Here is a 6,593-nt window from a genome sequence, read left to right on the forward strand (position 1 = left end):
CAAAAAGAGCAAAGATCTCATCTGTCTTGGTCACTGCTAATTAGTAAACCCGGGAAAGTGCCTGGCACATACAATATTTATCCTTTTGAGTCAATAAATATTAATTTATTATTATATTAGCTTTTTATATAGCAATAAATAGCTTTTTATTTAAGATGTATTACTCCAGAATAAGTTTCTATACAGTGGAAGAATGTGTCAAAATAAATGCATAACTTGAACACACTTCAAAAATGAGAATATGTCAATAAGTACATGAAAAGGTGTTAAAACCATTAGTTATTGGGGAAAAGTAAACCAAAGTCGCAGTGAGATACCACTACACACCACTAGAATAGCTAAAATTAAATATTTACATGCCAGGTGTTGAGAAGCAGGTGGAGCAACTGGAACTCTCATAAACTTCTAGAGGGAGTGTAAAATAGCACAAGTTTTGTAGAACTGTGTGGCAATTTCTCAAGATGTTAAACATGTACCTACTGTATGACCCATCAATTTTATTCCAAGAGAAATGAAAAGATATGTCCACAAAGAGACCTGTACACAAATGTTTGTAACAACTTTAGTCATAATAACCCAAAACTGAAAACAACCCAAAATGTCCATCAACAGGAGAATGGATAAACAAATTGAAGTATATTTGTCCGATGGAATACTACTCAGCAATAAAAAAGAACTACTGATAACACATGATGAAACAGATGAATTTTACAGACATTATGCTACAGATAACAGACATGAGATAAATTCTGTCTAATTTTATTTATATGAGGTTCAAGAATGAGTAAAACAAAATCTATAGTAATTTCAGAACACTGGTTGCCTCTGGATGGGGTTAAGGTTGTGTTTTGGGTTGCTAAAGCTGGTGGACTGCAATACACCAGAAATGGAATGGCTTTTATAAAGGAAATTTATTACATTATGAGTTTATAGTGCTAAGGCCATAAAAATGTCCAAACTAAGGCATCCCGGAAAAGACACCTTGACTCAAGCTAGGTCGATGTCTGTCACACAGGAAAGCACATGGCTGGCATCTGCTGATTTCTTGTTTCTGCTCTGTTGCTTCCAGCTTCTGATCCCAGAGGTCTCCTCTCTAAGTGTTTATGGGCCTTCAAGTAGCTCCTCTGGGACATAACTCTGTGTTCTGGCTTGCTTAGCAACTCATGAGAAGGTACATGGCGATGTCTGCTGGGCTCTGCCCATGTCTAGGTGTCTGCTCTCTCTATTGGTGCTCCAAGCATCTCCAAACATCTGTGTTACTGTCAGTTCTGAATCAAGTGTTCTCCAAGCATCTGCAACTGAGGTTTCTTCAAAATGTTTCCCCTTTTAAAGGATTCTAGTAAATTAATCAAAACCCACCTTGAATGGGTGGAGTCACATATCCATCTCATCAAAAGGCCACACCCACAACTACATGTGTCACATCTCCATGGAAACAATTCAGAGTTTCCCACCCTAAGCAATAGGTCTGGCTCCACAAGATTGGATCAGGATTCAAACATGACTTTTCTGGGGTACATAACAGTTTCAAACCAGCACAGGTGGATAGGACATAAGGGAACTTCCTGGGAAGATGGAAATGTTTTATATCTTGAATTGGGGTCCTGGTTTCATATAACATTTGTCAAAATACGTTATCGGTTTTAACAGTATTAACTGTATCTTTAACATGTCGCTTTATAGTATGTAAATTATACCTCTCAATGAAGTTGATTAAAAAGCAAAAGAGGAATGAACTACTGCTACACTCAACAACATGGATGAGTGATTCGCAATCTCAAAGACATTAGGTTTGAGTGAAAGAATACAGACACAAAAAGAGTACACAGTGCATGACTCCATTTGTAAAAGTTCAAAATAGGTATTTCTAATCTATAGCAACAGAAATCAGAACGATGGTTGCCAGGGCATGGGCTGAAGTGGGTAGGATTGATTTTGAAAAGGAGCACAAGTGAACTTTCTGGAGTGACGAAAATGTTCAAACCTTGATTGGGGTGGTTGTTACTCAGGTGATGCAATGATCAAAACTCATGGAATTGTACACCTAATATCTGTGTATTGTGCTTAATATAATGTATATGTCAATTAAAAATAAGACAATTGCTTTAGTTTCCTGGCTGCTAAAAGAAATACCATACAATCAGTTGGCTCAAAATCAGAAATCTGACTCATGATGTCAGAAGCTAGAAGGCTTGTTTCCTCTCGGGTTCGATATCTTCTGGCTGGCCGACAATCGCTGGAGTTGTTGGCTATACTGTCACATAGACACACATGTGGCAGTGTATTCTTTCTCTTCAGGGTTCTGTTAACTTCCAGCTTCCGGCTGCTCCCTGTGGCTTCTCTTTTTTTTTTTTTTTTCTCGTTGACCTTCAAATTTTATTGTCACTAGATTGTATTTGTTGAAGGGAAGGGATCCTGAATGAATGAATGGATCTATGATATTTTGTTCATCTCTCAAACAAAATTGGGAAAAAGGTTCACATTGTTATTCCATCCAGGATCTGTATCTGATTCAGAGGAAGCCAACCACTGCTGCTGGGGGATGCTATCCTCCAGGACAATGGCAGGATATGGGCATGGAGGGAACCATGGTGGGTTCGGGGTCCAGTGTGCCCAACCTGGCATCTTCTGGTTCTTCTTGGGGCCTGAGGATTGTGCAGGTTTGGAGTTTGAACACGGAAGGTGGAACACTGGCCATGTTCTCATGGGGACCACCTGTGGGCTTCTTTGGTTTCTGAGTGTCTTCCTTCTTTACTTCCTGGGAGTTTCTAGTTGTTTCAGGTTGAAGGTTTGGTTCCTCCATTTTGACCTCTGTGTTTCCTCTGGAGACGTTTTTCTCTTCAGCCATAGGGTCTAATCCAGGGTGTGCAGAGCAGGCCCTTATTCCTGTGCTGTGGGGATTCAGGTAAGAATGGAGGCCCCAAGTATGGAAATAAGTCCTCTTCTTACTGCTGCCTGGAATGCTGTGGCTTCTCTTTTTACGTCCAATTTCATTTGTTTATAGTGATTTCAGCCATATTGGATCAAGGCCCACCTTCATTCAGTTTGGGCATACCTTAACCAATAACATCTTCAAAGGTCCAATCTACAATGGCTTCACATTCTAGGCCCAAGGTTGGGATCTGACTGACCTTTTGTGGTGGACATGATTTAATCCCCAACAACAATGTAATGAAAAACAAAACCAAAGCTTAAAAAAAGTACAGGTGGTAATAAATTCATTTGTACTGTGAAAAAAAAAGAGGGGAGGGGGTAAGAACGTTTTCTCAGCTCCTAACAACTCATCAAAACAGAGGACCTGCATATATAGACACACACGCACAGCTGCTGAAGGATATCAAATGATATCTTGTCTTTGCATATGACAAGTCTAATTCCTAGCATCCTCACCACCAATATGCTACTGCCTTAAGATTACATACTTATCAGGACACAGTGCCATGTTCTCACTCTACATCAGACAACAATCCTGTGGAGATGGCTAATTGGCTTCCTGGGTAGAATGATGGTCCTCTGGTCCTTATTAGCTGTATTAGTTAGGGTTCTCTAGAGAAACAGAATCAACAGGGAACACTTGCAAATATAAAATTTATGAAAGTGTCTCACATGACCGTAGGAATGCAGAGTCCACGTGACCGTAGGAATGCAGAGTCCAAAATCCACAGGGCAGGCTGCAAAGCCGATGACTCCAATGGATGGCCTGGATGAACTCCACAGGAGAGGCTCACCAGCCAAAGCAGGAATGCAACCTGTCTCCTCTGAGTCCTCCTTAAAAGGCTTCCCATGATTGGATTTAGCATCACTAATTGCAGAAGACACTTCCCTTTGGCTGATTACAAATGGAATCAGCTGTGGATGTAGCTGACGTGATCATGACCTAATCCTATGAAATGTCCTCATTGCAACAGACAGGCCAGCGCTTGCCCAATCAGATGAACAGGTACCACAACTTGGCCAAGTTGACACCTGTCCCTAACCATGACATCAGCCTAATCATCCCTTTTCAAAAAAAACTAAATTTCTGAGGCACCTCTCACCTTTTCTTGTCTCAAACACCTACATCCCAAAGCTTCTCATCAAAAGCAAAAGCAGCAACACCAGAATCTCTCACAACTGTGAATCCTATGGGGCAGGAGTCCCTGTTAAGAGCAGAACTTGAAGTGTGCATGCCCGTAGCTCTCTTTTGATTGCTACTTCCTTATGAAGCATGACTGCTCTGGGATTGAGGGGCTGACTCCTGTAGTGCTTCCACCAAAACAATTCCTAGAGCTAAACTTGGTCTCTGGGGGAATTAGGGTAGGATTTTTGCATGCACTGGATTTGTAGGGCATTTTCTAACATTTCCTTTTATTTATTCCACTACAACTACTGGGAGGTGATCTGCATTTGTTTAAGCCAAGTGGGTGCTCTCAGGGAGATGCAGCCATGTTACACCAACTGGGACAAAGACAACAGCCACTGGCCAATATTTAGGGAAGTTCTGGGAAACAGGGAGCTTTCTGCTATAGTAGCACACTCCTTTCTCTCAGCTAGTGTTATACTCCAAAGGGAGGATGTTGGGGATTGAATAATGTCCCCCATAAAGACATGTTCAAGTTTTAAATGTGCATTCCTGTGGCTGCAAATCCATTTGTTAAGATGACCTTTGAAGATATTAAGGTTTGGACTCATTTGTGAATAGGATTTTCAAAGATCTTATTTAGATGAGACCAAACAATCAGTATGAGCCTTAATCCATATGACTAGAGTCCTTATAAGGCACAGGAAATTCAGATGCAGTCAAAGAAATACACAGGAAGAAAACAAGGAGACAAATTGCATGTAACCCAGACAGAGATGCAAGCCCAGGAACCCAAAGGACTGTACAAGCCATCACCAGAATGCAAGACTCCAGGGGAAAGCATGACCTGTCCAGGCCTTGATTTTGAACCTTGCCCTCCAAAATCTTGAGAAACTCCTGTTGTTTAAACCAACTGGTTTGTGGTATTTGTCACAGTAGCCTGGCAAACAAACTAAGAGTGTGCCCAGCCAGAAGCTACTGAGTAACCCCCTCCTCTCCAGACTGGAGACTGAGCTAAAGGACATGTCCTTGTAAAGCTTGGGGTGCTGATAAATTGACTTTCCCAAGATCATATGGCCTTATAAGTGATAAATCTGGGATTTGATTTCAGATCAATGGAAATCCAAAAAGCACTGAGCAACATAACCAAAAACTGAGGCCCTGGGATGGGAGGGATCCTCTCAGGGCCCAGTCCCCGAGCACAGAGGACGACCCCAGACTTGATTCCACTTTTTTTTCCCCATTCATGGCATCCTGGCAGGGCCAGTTCCCATCCTCCTTACCCTGTACCTTCCCTGGCCATTCAGGCAGCAAACAGGGCTGAAACATGGTTGTGTAACCGTGGTATATTGAACTGCATCACATATGGAATTAACTCCTCATATGATAAATTTTGTCTCTATGTCTCAATTGTGTGTCCCATGGACAGGAACCTTGCCTGTTTTCTTTCCTCACCACTGAGTCCTCTCACCCATAGCAGGAACACAGTAATTACTGTATCAGATACTGAATGAAGTAATTAATGAATTAATGAGCAGCAAATAACCATCTCTCATGACCACATCTTTGATCCTGGGGTTTCTTCATTCCTTCTAAGCAAATGGCTGCAGAGATTCACCCTGCTTGTGGTGGGGGTAGCTTTCAGAACTCCTCCTCCACCCTTCTGCCTCTTTGTGCAGGAAGCATTGGGGGAAAGAGAAAGAGTAATGCTTTAAGGATTCAGACCAAGTTTGTATTTGGGCCACAAAGGTCTAATGACCTATTTGTAATAATAAAATGGATTAAAATACATAATTGTGTGAAAAAAGTGATGGGGATTATTTTTAAAAAAAATATATTGTATTAGTTAGGGTTCTCTAGAGAAACAGAATCAATAGGAAACACTCACAAATATAAAATTTATAGAAGTGTTTCACGTAACTGTGGGAACGCAGAGTCCAAAATCCGCAGAGCAGGCTGTGAAGCCTATGATTCCGATGGAGGAGTTCTGGATGAACTCCACAGGAGAGGATTGCCGGCTGAAGCAGGAAGAGAGCTTGTCTCTTCTGAATCCTCCTTAAAAGGCTTCCAGTGATTAGATTAAGCATCACTCATTGCAGAAGACACTCCTCTTGGCTGATTACAAATGGAATCAGCTGTGGATGCAGCTGCCATGATCATAATTTAATTCTATGAAATGTCCTCATTGCAACAGACAGGCCAGCACTTGCGCAACCAGACAAACAGGTACCACCACTTAGCCAAGTTGACACATGAACCTGACCATGACAGTTCACCCCTTGTCAACTTGGCAGCTATACATATCACCTTAAACCATACCTAATTTCTAAATAAAAAAACAACACACATTTTCTCTTTCACGTAACAATACATGTCTGTCCTACATATAACTGGAAACACATTAAATCTCACCAGAATATAATATTCATTCTTAAACTTGATATCTTACAACTTAAATAGTATAACATGAACAAAACAGCATTACAGTCCTTGTTTCTGTAACTGATCATGTGGTCGTAGTTCACATTTGTCA

The sequence above is a fragment of the Tamandua tetradactyla genome, chromosome 16 (genome assembly GCF_023851605.1).
Source record: "Tamandua tetradactyla isolate mTamTet1 chromosome 16, mTamTet1.pri, whole genome shotgun sequence".
Lineage (NCBI taxonomy): Eukaryota > Metazoa > Chordata > Mammalia > Pilosa > Myrmecophagidae > Tamandua > Tamandua tetradactyla.